Source organism: Lepidothrix coronata, unplaced genomic scaffold (assembly GCF_001604755.1).
Source record: "Lepidothrix coronata isolate B3197 unplaced genomic scaffold, Lepidothrix_coronata-1.0 Scaffold33, whole genome shotgun sequence".
Classification (NCBI taxonomy): domain Eukaryota; kingdom Metazoa; phylum Chordata; class Aves; order Passeriformes; family Pipridae; genus Lepidothrix; species Lepidothrix coronata.
The window spans coordinates 4,982,573-5,000,863 of record NW_016690213.1 but is presented as its reverse complement, the minus strand read 5'-3'; the positions used below and the strand labels follow the sequence as shown (position 1 = coordinate 5,000,863).

At 35.9% G+C, this 18,291-nt stretch overlaps 1 protein-coding gene across 1 annotated transcript in view; it reads right to left on the bottom strand.

Annotated features, from left to right (window-relative positions):
* The window catches only part of CAMKMT (calmodulin-lysine N-methyltransferase), a 217,507-nt gene that overhangs the window by 47,065 nt on the left and 152,151 nt on the right, over positions 1-18,291 (bottom strand). The gene's annotated exons all lie outside the window — the stretch shown is intronic.

Here is an 18,291-nt window from a genome sequence, read left to right as displayed (position 1 = left end):
TCCAACTAATTATCAGAAATTTACAGATACATGCACATACACATAAACACACATACATCTACACATAAGTGTGCAATACTCAAGACTTTAAAAGTCATATAAAATTCAACTCATTTGGGCATTCACATGAACATCAACCTGTTTGTACCAGGCCAGATACAAGGCCAATCCTGCCTTGTAGCCTGTTTCCAGCAGGGGACAGGAGCCCTCTCCTTTTTCGTTAGCTATAATCATCCTACAGTCACTCCATTTCTTCCCAGTTCATTTTTATTTAGCTCCTTTTCTCTTAGTTTTTGTTAAGTCAGGCAACAATCTGACTGTAAGGAACACTGACCAGCAGCATATGCTAAGGGCAAATGCAGGACTAGGGCAATAAAACAGTGTGATTTCTAGTTATAGCTCAAGAAGTTCTTGAGGAGAAGAGGAAATACGAGTGGTAAGTTCTGTTTAATAGGCACTGAAGAATTTTTCTAGTTGTTCTGTGGACTGTGTAAACTTTCCATAGCTGCAACAGGAAGCTCCACAGTTTTACCGTGCTGTATAAAGAAACACCTCCTCTCTCTTGTTTTGTACTTGTGTCCCTGTCATTTTCATTTAAATCCCCCTAGTTCTCCCCCCTAGTTCTCCTATGGGAAGAGAAGGAGCAATCTCACTTTTTTCACCTAATCTGAATTATTCATGAATTTATAAGCTTCCATCATAACACTTTCACTGGTCATCATCATTAGCAAGTATTTAGGCACCCATGCAAATTTACTTCTTCAAAACTAGTCACTCAGGAAACTCCCTGTTTCATCAGTCCAGTTTTCCACCTGACATGAACATCTAACTGAAGCGCCGTGGCCCACGGAGAGGGCAGCACAGATCCTGTGTGCCTTGCACGCTCTCCTGCACTCTCCAGACTCCACTGCTGGAGGCACTCTGGGAAAACAGACTCGTACTCGGGCACTTGAGTTAGGTCTGCAAAGGTTCCCAAAGCTAGAGGAGGATAAATTTAAGACCTATGCAGCCAAATTATGGTTGTATGTGTTTTTCATCTGTTATTGCTCAGCAGTGAAAAAACACGTTTACATGTCTGTCTACAGCTAAAATCCAGGGTCAGCTTCCCCCCCTCCCCCAACACACGGCACTATGAATTAATGAGACAGAAACTTAATATTATGGACTACAGACATTTCAACAGTTTCAGTAAATTTAAAACAGACATGTAGAGCATCCTTTAGGTATTTCTAGACAACTGAATTTCATGCAGCTTGCTGTGTATGTGCATCCTTTAGATAATTTTAAACAATTTTTTTGTACTCAAGACTTTAAAAACATCACGACATTTTTAACAGAAGCAGAGTTTGTGAGAAAAACTGTCTTCCTTTAAATCACTTAGAGCCTGATTGTAAACATCATCAACATAATTCTTCCTTTCTATCTAGTAAGTATTCTGAACTCATAGAGATTAATAATGAAAATTTATTAATATCTTTCCTGCATGCAGATCAAGCAAAAGCCTAGACAAGATTTGTCCAAAACTTTGCCTGTAAGTTTTGTATTACAAAGATCTTAAAGAACAACCAAATAGAGTGATAATACACATATATGAAGAAACCACAAATGCAATATTGGTATTTATCCTGTTTAAGTCAGTTTAGGCTGATCAGGTGTTTGCGAATGTGCTATTTTGCTTAGGCTTGCTAAGGGTGAAAACTAAATATTCCCACAAGACTATTCACCCTTTAGTGAAACATACACTAAGAATTGTACAGGGTTTTCTATCTCCCTTTGAGCACTTCAACGCTTTTGAGCATTGAAATATGCTAAAATGACAGATTTTGCAATAAATATAATAACTGTTTAAATACTTTAGTGTATAATATAAAGAATGTTTCAGTTTGCAGTGACTGCTGTATACTCAAGCAATAAAAGTGCTTTTTTAATATTTAGTGAAGACACAGCTAATTTAATACCATTTACAATACTTATATCTCACATTAAAAAAAAAAACCACACCCACAAACATAAAAATCTGAAACCCTTTTATAGCAGCCTGAGTGAATTTTAAAAATAGTTGTCAACTGTAGCAAAATCCTTCAACATCTGACTTTTCAATACCCTCAGTCAAACATCTCTCACTTTTCTACACTTATTATTGAAAGGGCACTTTGAATGGTGTCACTGAATCTTTTATGAGGGGTCACTGTTCTTTCCCCTGCTACCATTACAATGTTGATACCAGCTGAAACTGCAGGTGTATCAGATAGCTCTGTGCTGAGAGAAGGGTAAAGCACCTTTGGAAAGACAATGCTTTTCTTTAGGCAGATGCCAGCAATGCACACATCTCTCCTCCCTGCTGCCTTCCCCATAGGGAAGGAAGTATCACCTCTGCAATGATATAAGCAGCTGGCAGCTAAAGAAGCAGGAGTCAGGAGGTCTTTCATGAACACGTCTCAAGTGTGGAAGCACCCAGCTAAGCCAAGAAGCCAGAAGCCAGAATACCTGTGTTAATTTTAGTAAAAGGAAAAGCTTCTCGTGCTTGAACAGGTAGATAAGCCTCTTTACCTTCAAAACAAGGATCAGCTTAAAGATCCATGTGGAGGAGTTTGCATTCTGTCTTCTTCCCCTTCACTCTGACCTACATTCGTCAACACAATGACCTACATTTTGAAGTTGCAAGTATAAGATAGTTCTGCTTCTGTTAGAAAACATACCTCTGTAATGCAGAAATGCACCAATTCCTATGAATTAACAACCACTAGGTTGCGAAAATCATAATGTATTTCCTGCAAACACATACATATGGATATGGATTAAGTTTCCTGTGAACACACTGAAAATAATTCTTTCATATTTAAAATCAAATTATTCTCATTTTGATTTCTGAATTTGATTAGAAATACATAACATTGGTACCTATTTGCATGTGCAACTACTTACAAGATAGTAAATTATTTACATATGTATAGGCAAAAGAATATCAAAAGACCCCCCAAATGGTGCTCATATTTACAAGCCTATGAATATATAAGTCCTAGACAGAGAGACTAAAAAATCTCACTGTACGAGGAAACAGAGAGAAAAAAGAGGTTTTCTTGCAAAAATAAATATTTTGCCTCGTTTACTGGAGGTTTTAAAACTCTTTATCACCTTGATAATTACCATGTGAAAACAGAGAATAATTGCCAGAAAACACTGGAATCTCTATTGACTGCATAAAAAAATTAAGCTACATTGCTGTTCAAAGGAGAGCCTCAAGAAGGGGCATGTCTGAAGACAAGAGAGAGAAACAGTGCTCACAGAGCAACGCCTGCCCACATTTCAACTCTTGGCAGGTATCCTTTAACCACTAGTATGGAGTAGGAGATCCACTACAAATGTGCCATCAGAGAGATGATGTCTACTCCCAGACAGCTTTATCATACTTATTACAGTAGAAAGGATAGAAGAACATTGTCACTAAACTGTGTGATGCTGGATAGAAAAATGCTTCATGTGCATCAAAGACATAAAAAATCAAGGCATTTCTATAGCACTTATCACCATATCATAAAATCTCACCACAGTAATGGAGTCTACCTCACAAGAACTTGATGACTTGTGAATTTCTATCATCTCAAGTTGGCACATTAGAAACCAAATGAAGAGACAGAGACAGATTAAGCTACTTAGACACATATAAGGAAAATATGGGAAGACCAAGAAAAACAACCTGAGCAACTCCTACACCCTGTGGTATGATGTAACAAAAAAAAGAGACCCCAACTTTTCCTATAGAGGAACAACACTAACAAAAATCAAAATAATGCTAGTAACACATAACTTTAGTTGGTTTTATTACTCTCATTGTGCTTCTATTGGAAAGTGTCAGGTCCTTCTAAACTATGTATAGACAGCCTCCTGAGGATGTATTGTTTTAACCATCAGGTGGAGCACCACTAGTCTGAAGCAACACAAAACTGTTCTTCTTCTGCATCAAATCTAAAAATGCTGAAACCTGTAGGACAGTACAGGAAATTGTCTACCAGAAATAAATTATCTAGTATTAAAAAAATAATATTAAAATTATTGTTTCTCCTCTGTTGCTTTTTATCACATATTTTAAAGAACGCTGTCACACCTTTGGATAACAAATATTGAGATCTGATGCGAAGTTATAAAAGAACATGATGTCAGTAGAAAAGAATTTTGAGGCATGTATTTTTAAAGAAGACATTTGATTATTGGAGCCATTATGTCTCAGCGGAGTTCCACAGGTACTTTAACTGGGATAGTGCAGGATTAGTGGAACTCTGATCTGCAACCTGCCAGCACTGCACACAGGAAACATAGAGGCAACTGGACATGACAGGTGAGCTGTCCCTTGAAGCTCTGAGTAGGAGTTATAAGCTGTCCTACAACTACTTAACTCATGCTAGGAGATTAAAAAGTTCCTTTCCAAGCTGAGCCAAATTGAAAGCATTTTCATATTTCCCTAGCACTTCACCCAGCTACATGTATAGATGTCTGATCTCAAAATTCAAATTTTGTCTTTTATTTGCACTATTAAACTATAAGGTGTCTTCCTATTCATTTGAAGTCTCAAGTAAATTTTGCACAAATCATATCTTAACCCTCAAAAGCAAAGACAATTTAAATTTGAAAAGTCAGTCCTGATTCTTGACTACATGAAATCACTTTATGTGCTTTAATATTCATCAAAGTGAGAGGAAATAAAGCAGTTTGAGGCAAAGAGATCAATAATGTCTCAAAAGTAGTACCAACAACTGTACTAGCAACGATGAATTGTTTTCTGCCCTAAGTACTTTTTATCCCTACTGACAACAATTGTTGGTGGAGAGTAGAGAAACCTTTGGCATTGCAATGGGCTGCACAGAGGTGTTAAATTAAGTATCTAGACAGGTAATTATTCCCCATTTCTTCTCCTAAAAGACTGTAGAGCAGATGGAAAATTCCCAAAACTAAGGGTTACTGGTCTACTGGAAAAGGCTATCCTAGGAATATAACAAAAGGAATCTAGGAATTTAAAATAAGGTTCTACCATTCTTACTGCAACATTGTCATATCCCTAATTTTACAGTATTGAATGTTATTTTCTACTGACTATGTGACTATATCCACATCACATGGGAAGGTAACTTTGATGATTTGATCCCACATAGTTTTTCTTGGATCACCATGCACAGCATGCACAGCAAGAAGCATTGTCCACCCGCTGAAGTTTCTGGAGAAGTAAGAGAGCAGGTCAAAATCAAGGTTCAACAGCACAATTACACTTTGGAGTTAAACTTCAAACTTAAACTCTAACAAATATTATGAAGCCTTCTGTCAGTGGAGCACTAAACTTCACTTCCAAATCAAAGAGAAAACATGAAATTATGAATAGGATAATTAAGACTACATACAAAGTGGATACACAGTGAATGTCTGCCAAATACATCTTGCTAGTAACATATAACATGGGTGTTCTAATTTGAGTAATTGCTTGAGTAAAGACTACCTGCAAATAATTGCACTGCTGTAGTTATTTGGCATGGATAATGCCAAAAATACTTCTAACTCTAAACTTCCTTCAAACTCCATACATTAAGTCTCTTTTCAATACAATTTTGTGATAAAAAAATGGTCCTCAGTATAGTCAGGGAGTAAAGATTTTATTTTCTTTCACTTGTTCACACAGCATACAAAATGTGACACAGATGAAAGGATAATCAGCAATCCCTGCTACCTAAGATCCCACCTAAAGCGTATTGAATCTAAAAAACATAAACACATGTAATAAGGCACTAATACTACAAATATTCATTTTTTAGATAGCATAAAATGTATGCCTAGAGGAGTGGAAACCTTTCATGGAAAATAACTTCCATAATAATCTAAAGTTAATCTGGTCACTTTAGCAAAATGAAGGAATAGAGGGAATTGCTAAGCAAGGAAAACACCCACTGAAAAAAAAAGAAATCTTGTTACTTCATTCTGTTTCCAGCACACAAAGAAGTTCAAGTTTACACCCATCTACAGCAGAATCACATAAAAGAGGAGTTGCCAAGTTAATTACAGATGGTGTGCCTGGAATTGCAAAATTATTTACTACAAATTTGAATTTGAGAGCAGATTTTCAAAAGGACAACAGCTACAGAGTAGTGCGCCCTTCTGGACATTTGGCAACTTCAAATGCCAACAATTTTAAGAGCTAACCTGTCTTGAAAGTCCAATTGTCTAATCTGTGGCTCTGCATTCTGAAATTTGCCTCAAGACTATTTGCAAGTGAGCAACTTCAGCAGTAAGCGCAAACAGTGCAAAACAAGAAAAGTGTTTAATGGCCTTTACAGTAGCATCTTATATCTATGCCTTACTGCACCTGGCTTTTGCAGATGGCAAACCACCTTTTAAGTCCAGTGAAGAGGAGTAATTTGAGGCAGGGAGAATGGCTAGCTTACTTTTCCACAGCGGGAATGCTATAAGTGAGTTTGAAAAGGTACAAGAACACCAGAAAAAAATAGAAGAGAATATAAAGAGAAACAAGTCTCACCATTTTTTCCCTATGCACATACATTTTGTAGAAATTCTTGTCTCTCTTCCAATCTAAAGCAGAATTCATGATATTCAGATCATTGAAAAATATGTATAAGCACCGGCTGAGATCTTCAGCCTCAGCAAAATGGCCTCAGCACTGTATCTCTCACTTTCATTCTCATTATTATTCATGACTAGGAGGGAAACATGATGGTCTGCAATCTGCAAATTTCTTTTAGAGTGCAAACTTAAGAAGCTCGGTGGAAGTGATGTGGAAATACAGTAACAAGTCAAAGCTGTAAATGTACGCATATCCCTTCCATAAGAAAAATCGGAGAACTGTACAAATCTACTTGTATGATTGTCTTTAACATCTTTTTCAAATGAATGAATTTGTGTTGTGTGTGCGTGGTTTTTTTACCTAGTTTTCAAATAGTTATTAAAAATTAAACAACACTGGAACAAACCTTTTGTGATTATAGCCTTCATTCTCCTGCAAAAAACCGGATCTATAAATTTATGTACCATTGTAGATGTAAATTACAAAATTTTATATTCAACTATATTAAAACATCTATTCCAAAAATGATTACCAGTTGTGAACAGTTGTTCATGTCTAGTTAAGCAATAATGTGCTAAAACTGCTCTTTTGTTTTGTGTAAGAATTTTGGCAATAGAAGAAATGAACACTCGTTTAATAAAAACTCAGGCTGCTTTTTGCTTTGATGGAGGAAGCAGCTGCCTGTTTTCATTTGCTGCAGAGCAGCAAAACCCATCAATATAATAAGCAGCTTAGATGCATCCATCCACAGCATCTGTAAGGATATAGGGCTATTCGCTCAAAACCAATCCTTGGTTTAATTTTAACAAAGATGTGTCTGACATGTTTGAAAATGCATTATAATAGGGTTTTGAAATACTAGCATTTTCTCTTTTCTTTTTAAATACTTTTCACAGATTTCGAAAGGCAAGTATACATATTGGAGTGATAGAAATGATAAAACAAATATTACTATAGCAAACAGCAGAACTAGCCTAAAAATGCAAAGATGGAACATTAAGAGATGCTTTCTGGTTCACAGAGTCTCCTGTCCCTTGAAAATACAGAAAAATAGTGTTTCAGTCTTTTCAATGAAGGGTTTTTTTCATCATAACCAAGGGCAGAGAAAGATACTAGAAATAAGTATCACTGACAAAACCCCTGTGAAGATCATAGATACATTACACAAATATATTTCCTGAGATACTCTTTTCCTTCCCCACCTTATGCTTTGTTAAAAGTAAATAGATAATTGCTTATTTCCAAAGACACTTATCAAATTATTTTCTACTATTTCCTGAAAGTAATATAATTGTTATTGAGTTCCAGCAGTGTGAGTTTGTCCCAAGTGACTACTTCTGATTGCAATAAAAAAATTTTAATTAAAAGTAAAGTTATAGGAGTTTCATATATAATTACAAAAACAGGAAGAGAGAGATAAAAGGCCATCTAAGATAGAAACCACAAAACTCTATTTTCACTCTAAAAATGTGATATGGCACATCTATATTATTAAAAATTCTTAAGACGTTATTATTATTTTAGTGCTGTTCAGCTTTCTAAGACCTTTCTAAGCTGAGCTTTTAGATGATTTGCACATTAACTGAGAAGTCAGATAATTCTTAATCCTCCTCTTTTTCAGATCCAATAATGGATAAGGGAGCATCTTAGCATGATCAACTAGCAATCTGCCTAGTCTGAGTGGTAGTACACCTGAATTTAGGATTAGTCATCCTGTTTTCATAATATCTGATTTAAATGAGCACTCATTCTGAGAAGCATAGAAAAAGAATATTCAATGATATTTGAACTGTACCATTTCAATATGTAAGAATAAATCTGGAGTGCATGCATATTTACTTGCTTCACAAACAAGAAACTATATAGAGAAAGGAAGATTTTAAAGAACCATGTCCAGGCAAATACTTAGATAGCTCAATTAAATAGCTCTTTTTCTTCAGTATTCACAATAGCTTATAGATATAGTCAAGCATATCTCAGATGTAGCCTGGTATTTCTATTTAGTCAATCCCGATATCCTAATTTCACTTTGTCTATAGATGAAGTGAGGAAACTAGTTGGCTTGGGGGGTTTTGTGTGGTTTTTTTTTTCCATGGGATTTCACCGTTGTTTCGGGTTTGTTTGATTGGTTGGTTTGCTTTGATTTTTACAGCTGTATCATGGGTAGAGAAGGTAAAACCCTGTAGATTAACACTGATTACTAATATTGCTTATCTTCCTTAAGTATTTGATGTAGAACATAGAAGTTTCAGTAACTGCCCTATGCATCCTTATGTAATGCTCAAGATAAATAAAGTGGACTTTATTTAGGGGATTTTGATTGTGTGCAGAAGTGGTATCTATAGCTTGGATTTCTTGTGTCTGGTTTGTGGTTTGTTGTTTGGTTTTTTCCCCATCAAATTAACTAAACAAAGACAATACCTTTTTGGTTGCAGTAGCTTCACCATTCTCCACAGTTAACCAAATTACTAGAAAAGTGTTTGTTCCATACTGCCAGGAGATATTAACTGGGTACAAGCAGAAATAATAATTGCATGCACAGTTCAGTTTGAAGGCTTTGGACCATCTTTGTCTAACAGAATGGTTATCTTAGTACTTGGAATTTCATGTACTGGCAAATAGTAACCATGCATCCTTCATAAACTTAAAAAATAAATTAGGTCACCATATTGAAGGAGCCTTTATTCTTTCTCCAGGGGTATTTTCAACCAGTGCTAAGTGTGCAATTTTCAAAAGTCTGGCAACAATACTGCAGCAGGTGCCCAAAATCTCCCTACATTACTAAACCTTATTTTCATCTCACATGGGAAAGGATTTGTAACAAGTTCTTTAAGTGAGAATGCTGCACAAAGATGAACCAATCTCAGACATGTCATCTATTTACAGATCTACATTCCATATGAATTTAGACTGTAGGAGTTAAGGCAAACGCTATCATTTCTAGCGAAGGAAATTTTTTTTTTGTGAAAGGCCAAGGATTAAACAAGCACAAACATCCTTCAGGTCCTTCCAGGTCAAGTTTGACATACATTCATAGGGCAACACAAGATACTACCATTGCTCATGGTTGGTTTTGCCTGAACAGGTTTCAAGAACCATAGCTGTTATCTTGCACTTTTCATGAGCACTAAATACAAGGGGCTAGATCTTCAGCTGGTACACTGCCAGTGTAAGCCCAGCTAACAAACCAGCCTTGAATTTGAAGTATGCATGGTCTTTCTGAGAAACAAAGTAGCCCTTATTATATTAGTACATGCTAGTAATACTGCTTTGGATCATTTTCTACAGTAAATCCAAGGGTAGCCTTCTCAGGAAATCAATGTTTCAGTGGGTTGTATTAAGGGAGGATACAAACGTGACAAGAGTATAATTTAGTTTCCAAAGTGGCCTGAAATATTAACAATCAATTTTCCCTGATAAACTTTCACATTTTCCATGTTACTGTAACAAACCATGACCTAACTGACCATATTCTTATTTTACAAGGCATAAATAATGCAAAAATGAAGTACAGGTACTACAAGAATTCTGCTGGAAAACATTGTAGAACTCTATAAACACTTACTCTTCTATACTCTGACACAGAAGTGCTCTTAGGTCAAGAATAATGTGCTTTGACTAAGATATATATAGCTTAGGGACTTATGCCATTTTTCAGTGTTGAAAGAATTTATTTCAGAACATCTAATGGACTGAGCCTCAGAAACAAAGGAACAAAAGCAAAACAAATCATTACACTCAATTTAATTAAATGAAAGCCTGAAAAAGCCTATAAGCTAACCTCATAACAATATGTTTATGTTTATAGTTGGTAGGTCTGCAAAGAGAGTTGATCAAATTATTAATTAAGTGAGCACACATTCTCTGACTTCAGGAATTGCTCAGTCATATGCCAGCACAGAAATTGGATCCCATCAATTTGAGTAGGACCCTGCAAGTTGAGTAGGAGGCCTGTCCCCTGTGTACTACGTTCCATGGTGACCATAGACCCTTGGGCAATCCTAGGATTCTCCCTAGGGAGTAGCAAGGTTTTACAAAATGCAACGTAGGCCACTTCATTCTTTCAGGCAGTTTTTACTGACAGCAAAGCCAACACAGTAAGTCGTCAGTTACTACAGCATTTCTTCCACAGATAGACCTTGAAACACTATGTTAAACCTCATGCCAAACTTCCATATTAGCAGGTAAACTCTTCAACACCTAGATTATGTTTTCACTTAATGAGTTTTGAGCTCAGACTTTACAAATGGAGAGACAGGTGTATAATCTTCTGAAAGCCAACTTTTCCCTTAAGGTTTAAGTGTGTTGTGACACCATTTTCATATAGCTCTTAGTAGGGCTATAATAGAGTAATAACACTGTAATAATGAGGAAAGCCACTTGTTTTTTTAAGGAGTTGTATAGCACCATTATAGTAATCAGCAGTTAATAACAAATTTTAGCACTTTCTTGTTGTTCTCTTTTTCTGTTAAGAGTTTGAGTCACAATATAAGAGTAATTTCCTGTTACTTCCAGGGAAGGGAGGGGGTGGAGGAAGACAGGATCATGAAATATATGCAATTTTCACATATAACACTATGTTGAAAATGTAATTCTCTATGTGTTCTTTTCTAAAAATATGTTCTATATTCCTGAATTGTCTTTGCTATCGGGAGCAGGATTGAAATCTCCACTTTAGTATTTATCTAAGGCTGTGATAGCTCAGTTGTCTGCCTCCAAATGCCAAGATAGGGGGAATCTCATCAACCGGAGACCAGCTGCATGATGGGCAGTTAATAGATATATCAAACCTTAGGATATATGCTAAGCTGAGGAGATGATTGGTTGGTTGATATACTGATTGATTAGCATAGGGAGAATGGGTTTCTTCTTGACAACCTAAGATTATGCTTCAGCTAAGCTCAAATTGCTTACACCTCTTCTATTGGGTTTAAAATTACAGTCCTGTCATCTAAAATCTCTCTTCAATGAAATTTTTACCATATATAAAAATTAAAGGGAAAAAGAAAGTAGGTGCAATGGGTAAGAGTAAATGGAGTAGATATATTTCACACTACTGCTGTTGGTATCACTAGAAAAAGTTGATAAGTAAATCCACTTGAAATATGTTACGTATTCTGTACACTCCTAGAGAGCACTTTACAATAATTTAGAAGGGGGGATGGGGAGGGAAGTTCAAAGTCCTAAAAAGGAAGCAGTGCTGATATTATTGCTTTTAAAAAACTACAGTAGTTATTAAGCAAGGTAATTATACAGTTGTGATACTACCAATACATTTTTGTCCCTCTACAGGCATTTCCTAGGTTTCATAGAAATATATTTAAATTATATTATACATGAGAGAAATACCATATAATTGCAATAGAATGCCTCACTTCACAGAGAAAGGCTTACATTCTGCATGCTAGAGTTCTGTATTTTTCCTTGAGAAGTCCAGAATTTGCTTTCCCGTGAAAGCAGATAGAATGGAATTTTGTTTACAGATAGAATGGAATTTTAGATTGCATCATTAGCAGGGCACGGTACTTTAATATAACTAAAGCCATTTTTAAAAATTACTATACTACGTAACTATATATTGCCATAACAAATGTATTTCTTACACGTATCATCCATTTAATTCCCAGCATTACATGTATCAGGCTTTGTCAGTTGAGAAAGATACAAATGTTATTAAACACAACATTGAAAAAAACAAACAAACTTTTTATTATCTTTAATTTGATACTTCCAAACACGCTACTTCCAAAAAGTCTTGTTTGCTCTACATGAGCAAACAAGTATTTAGTAGTCATGTAACAAAAAGAAAGCGGTTTATTGAGAATGTTGAAATCTGTATTAATAAATACAACTGGGTTTCTCATATTTTTTTTTCTTCCTTTCCTATCTGCTATGAGCGGTAGGGGATCAGCTGCAACTCAAATCCCCAGCTGAACAACCCAAATACAACTGAGTGAGCAGACTTAAAACAAGGCCATTTATTGGTGCCTGTTATGCAAACAAAGCATCCAAGTCTTAGAAACAGATGTCAACTGAAGCATATGCTTACTGTAAACTGGAATTTGATTCTCTTTATAAAAATAGACTTAAATGGGCCTTCAGAGACTAGGCTGCCTCTTGTTGTATACCATTGCCTAACTTGATTCAGCCTTAAGCTTTTCAAAAGATGAATAGACTGATATCCAAGGGCAAAAAAATAAGAGTAAAAAAAAAATTAAATGGGAAATAAATGATAACATGTTGGAGCAGTTCCCAGAAGCAATTTTACAGATTTTCTCTAAAAACACAAGACAGGAAGTTCAAAGCACAGCACAGGTCACCTATGGCATGTTGAGTTATCATTTTTATACCACTTAGGGTGAAAAAGTGACTTTATGTTCAAGTGGCAAGTTTAGTACTCTGCTTTTTCTTCTCCCCCCCTTTTTTTTTTCACCTCTTCTCACATCTTGATGCCTTTTAAATGTCACTTATTTTACATGAGGCAGTTGGTGGAGACATGAGTCAACAGCAATCAGAACCATTATCCCCTGCAGCGAGCCCTGGTCCTAATGCATTATGACACCTTAGCTGGCCAGCCACCGATTTACCTTTCTGCTTCTTAGGGAATTAAGTGGCATCATGTGAAAATGGTTGTGATATGAACAGCATGGGCATAACTGGTATTAAATTTACCTCTCAGCCTAAGTGAATTTTCCTCACATGTGACTAATCAAAATGAAAGCTGTGGACATGGGCAGATCTGGCCAGCACTTCTCCACCCCTGGGATTGGGGCTATTTTGTTTTATCTCTTTGTACAAGCTGGCAGAAGTTTAAAGTGAAGGGGATAATCCAGTGCTGGTGTCTTTATGAAATAACATCCTTACATGAAGAGGCTTTTAACTGTCTGTCGCTGTCCTCTCAAAAAAAAAAAGAGCGTGACAATCTCATTTTGCTGAGCACCCTCCCATGAAAGGAGAAAATAATAGCCATAACAGCTATGGCTAGTACTGACCTTACATGATCCATTATCCACTAAACACTTTAAAAGTCAGTTTTACATACACTGTGGGGGAAATTAGAGAACTATCACAATCATTTTCACTTTAGTGAATTTGTCTTCTGTTTGAAGTCAGTGACTTGATATCCTCGTACATAACTCTCCATGTCGCTCCAAAAAAAGAAAGAGGAAGTCTTGCTGTAAAAATCGATCTTGTGCAAAAAGGTGGGAAACACACCATACTTTTCCTATTGTGATTAATAAAGATACTGACAGCAGTGAAACTCAATTTAGCATGAACTTTCTTTGCAGTAAATGTGAAATAATACAAAAATCATTATATAATTTAGAAGTGTTCAACATCGGTACAAAAATATTTTTATCAATCATTTCAGCTAAGTAGGTGCCAAAGAAAGTGCAGGCAGAGCAATTATCATCCTGTGCAGTCAGAAAGATATTTATTCACAGACCAGAGTGGCTTGCATTTTACTACAAACCAGCTGTGAATGTTACTGATAATAACAGCAGTGCTAGATTTTCCTAAAGCACCATAGTCTCTTTCTAACAGCTCAATTGTACAGGACAAAACCACTTTGAGCATGAAGTCCTCTCCTACTTGCAAGACTGCTCAACTTTCCGTGACTGTGACAATGAATTTCTAACACATGAATTTTAGGCATTTACTGTTTGCTCTAAGTTAAAGTCAGTAGCTCAAATGAAAAGTATTTCAGCATTTTTTTCCCAATAAATGCTGACTAAAAGCTATGATTCAGCAGCTAAAATTTTAAGGTTAAACCAGTCTATTTAACATAAGTTTTAGGTTCAACTTGCTCTTTAGATGCATGAAATTTGGCTATGCATTAAATTAGTCTATCTTTTTTTCTATGATGATTTTATTCTGCTTCACACACCAGGGTTTGCTAAGTCCAGACAGTGTCAAAAGACTTTGAGCTTGCAACAATCTATTCCTGTATGTAATACATGTTTGACTGGAGAAAAAATAATTTTAAAAATTTAAAAATTAGACGGTAGAAACCTATCAAGACTAAATTATGGCATTTACAATATCAAAGTATATTTTTCTTACAGAAAGAAAAACATAGAAATATGCAGATTTACATAAAAGTATTCATCTCACATACAATATTTCTTTTTTAAGAACCTAAACAAGCACCAACAAACACCATAAATAATCTTTACACTAATTTTTAGAAATGATTGAAGGTAAAGATTAGGGAGAGGGTTCAGATTTTTAATCTTTACAAACACAGGAAAACATATTAATCATGCATGGAGCTTGCCTGGGTAACCTTCATTTTATCAATGAGGCCATATAATTAAGGTCAAGTTAATGTAGAGATTGAAATTTAGGGAACATGTCAATTAAGATAAACAGGAAAATTACCTCTTCCTAAAAGGATTAGCCTCAAGTGGAAAGGTTGGTTCAGAAAATTACAATCCATTTGGTAAGGAAGACAGATCCACAGTAAAGTTAAATCTGAAGTGCATAGGCTAGCAGATTCTACCCAAAAGAGTAGCAGGGAAAAAAATTAGAATAGAATCATCCTTTTTTTATTATTTTCCCTAAAAAGAAAATAATTATTTGCACAGCAAAAAAAGTTTGCAATAGGTATGACATATGTCTTACCTTTTTTTTTCCCCTTCAGTTTCAGACCTAATTGGAAAATGAAATCTTAATACTCACAGAAAAGCAGAAGGTACCTTGTTTTCAATGACATTACACATTAGGGTCATTGTAACAATAGCTGGACCAAATGGATATTTGTAAATATGTTTTGTACCCTAAACAAAAAAGAATTATTATTGCAGAGTTTGACAAGAAACATGAGAGTGACAAGACACAAACAAAAGTGATATTCTCCATTGTCTAGAGGGTCTTGTAATTTCCCATTTAGTTATGCCCACTTCAACTTCTCAGAAACAATTTAAAAAACAAAAGTTCCATTAATTGTATTCCTGTTTTGGTTTATTGCTTTTCTGACACTACAACAAAGAAACTAAAAAAAGTTTGAATAAAATATGGGAGCCTTTACTAAGATGAGAAAGCTGATAACTGTTTGAGACATGAAGACTTCCAGTGACACTCTTCTGATATCCTCCAGCAGAAACTCCGTACCTAATTGCATGCTACTTCCCTGCTTTCCAAATACAGAATAGCACAGTAAACACAACAAAGGTGGCAGCATTGATAGTGTCAAGGCTCTCCTGACTTGAGTAAAATGGTTAGCAATGAAAATCTGGCACTGGGATAATGGTTTTTCAAATGCATATCTGAATGCTTTCCACTTATCACCTAGAAGCACATCTGGGAAGCTGAGTTTTTGAATATATATATAAACGCACCATGTATGCATGTTATTTTTATTTCCATCCCAGAGTCCTTATAGGAAGCAATGGTTTGCAGAATTATTACTACCAGCTTCTCTTTCAACAGCTATACCTCCAAAGTAACTTCCAAACCATCCAGCGGAATTTAAACCTCCTCGGGGGGCAGTCATTGCTCTGACAGGTCTGCCAGGATCAAAATGCCCAGGACCAGCCTGACACGACCAATGCAATCACTGCTCACCTTCTGTCCTCTCCGGCTCCTCTTTCCACAAGAGTGGTTCCAAAGTGTTACACCGCCCTGACCGCTGCAGTGCCGGGTACATTCACTTCATCTCATAGTCACAGCACTCCAATGAACCTAGCATGGCTATTTACAGATTTGCCATCTGACAAGTTTCAACTAATGACAGAATGTTTTTAAGCCATTCTTTTCCTAACAACATTCTGGGAACCAATGCCAGTTTGTCTGTATAAATGCAATCTTCTTATTTAATAACAGTGTCTGTACAAATGTGTTCTTCTGATTTAATAACCATTCCAAAGGTTCAGCTTGGGTTTTCTCTTTATTTTTCTTCTTTATTAAATAAATACTGTAGAATAAACTGTTCTTTCTACTGAATTGATATCTAAACTATAGGAATTTCAAACTATTCTATCTTATAGAGGGGCAACACATCATGGTAGCTTCTACATTATGCTGAGATATTTTAATTAAAACCAAAGGCTAATTCAAGTATTTAGTGACATCAAAGCAGCAATATCACATTGCAATACCAGATTTTTCTTTAATTCAGCTGTCAACTGTTGAAACAAGCCATTCCAATAAAATGCTAGTAAGGACCACAAATTTTCAGAACATATGTGCCAGAGAACACATTAACATTGCTGCAATATTGTTTATTAGGACAATAAAACTTTTCTTTCTTTCAGAAAAGAAAGATTAAATATGAAAGAAACTTATCTATGTATCTATTGCCAAAATGGCTGAACAGGTGCAGCTTAAAGGCACCATTCCAATTATCCCCTGGGTATTGTTGTACACCTTGGTTTTGTTAGACAGGATAAAGAGGAGAAATATTAGAGCAACCAAGCAGATGGTCTGGGGAACTAGATTACACACTTCAGAAACAGAAGAGAAGCAACACATTCAACCCTTCTGTTTGGACAGAAGAGCCGTCTTAGCCTGTCTGACCCATTAGCTAGTAAACTGGAGTGTACCGCCAAGTGCTATCATGCAGTTTCTTTAAAAAGCAAACAACCTCACTTTTTATGATAGGCACTGGATCATTTTAAGAGAATTGTAGGTAATGTCTGCTGCATTAGACAGATGGTCATATCATGAAACCATATACAAGTCACCACGGCTAAAACTCACGTTCGCTATCTTGTTAATCCGCATAAACTGCAAAACAAAGTAAACCTGTGCTGAATACTTTCCTGGTATCTAATGGTTCATGGATATGCACGTACATATAATAATCACTTACAACTGAAACATGTAATAAGGTTCAATGTTCTATTTGACATGCTTTTTCATAACCTAGTATTAATTTTGTATATATAATTTTGCAGTTGAAAATTCTGATTCTAATCTCACCTTGATTTAACCTTTGCATAATTTCACTGATTTCCATGGAGTCAATGATAAAGAAGAGAACAGACAGATTTGAGAATAGTATGTATTTCTCTAGCCATAAATAAGCTGAATTCCAACAGAGAGTAGACCAGCACTCTACCATGGCCAGGTTTTACTGTACATTTTCCAAAATACCTGTTTTTTTTTCTGTCCATGCTTCAGCACAGTTAGCATTATAATTCCAGAATGTTGTGACTGCCTTTGCAATAGTATATTTGCATCTCCCATTCACACTTACGAAAGGAAACGAGGGGAGATGTAGCTAGTCTCCTTGACAATGTTCAATAAAAGCATATCACACCACAAAATTGTGTATCAAAAGATCTGTATGGTAAATATTCCCCCCACTAGGCCTCCTATGGAATTGGAAGAAATATTAAAAGAAGTGGACTTCTCTATCTTGCTTATTTCTGATACACATGAGAGATTATTTGGCAATAGATTATAATTACTTGGCAATTAAATCTAGATTTTGTAGGCAATTAAAACTTAGTTAATCTTTAAAACATCAAAAAAAGGAAATGTTTCCAGCAATCAGGCCTTTTCAAAATTATTTGTCTCAACGAATATTCGCATGAAGAGCCACTCAAGGCTAGAGGCGGTTTCCCCCTCCCACAACTACAGACAGCACATACAAGCCCCACCTAACCTCCTGCTCAGTTGAAGGATATGTAAGATAGCACATTTCCTATCCGCTAGGCTGCTCTCAGCCACAGAAGTGCAACCGAAGCCGGCAGACCAGGAACGATTTCAAATTGTACCTGGAG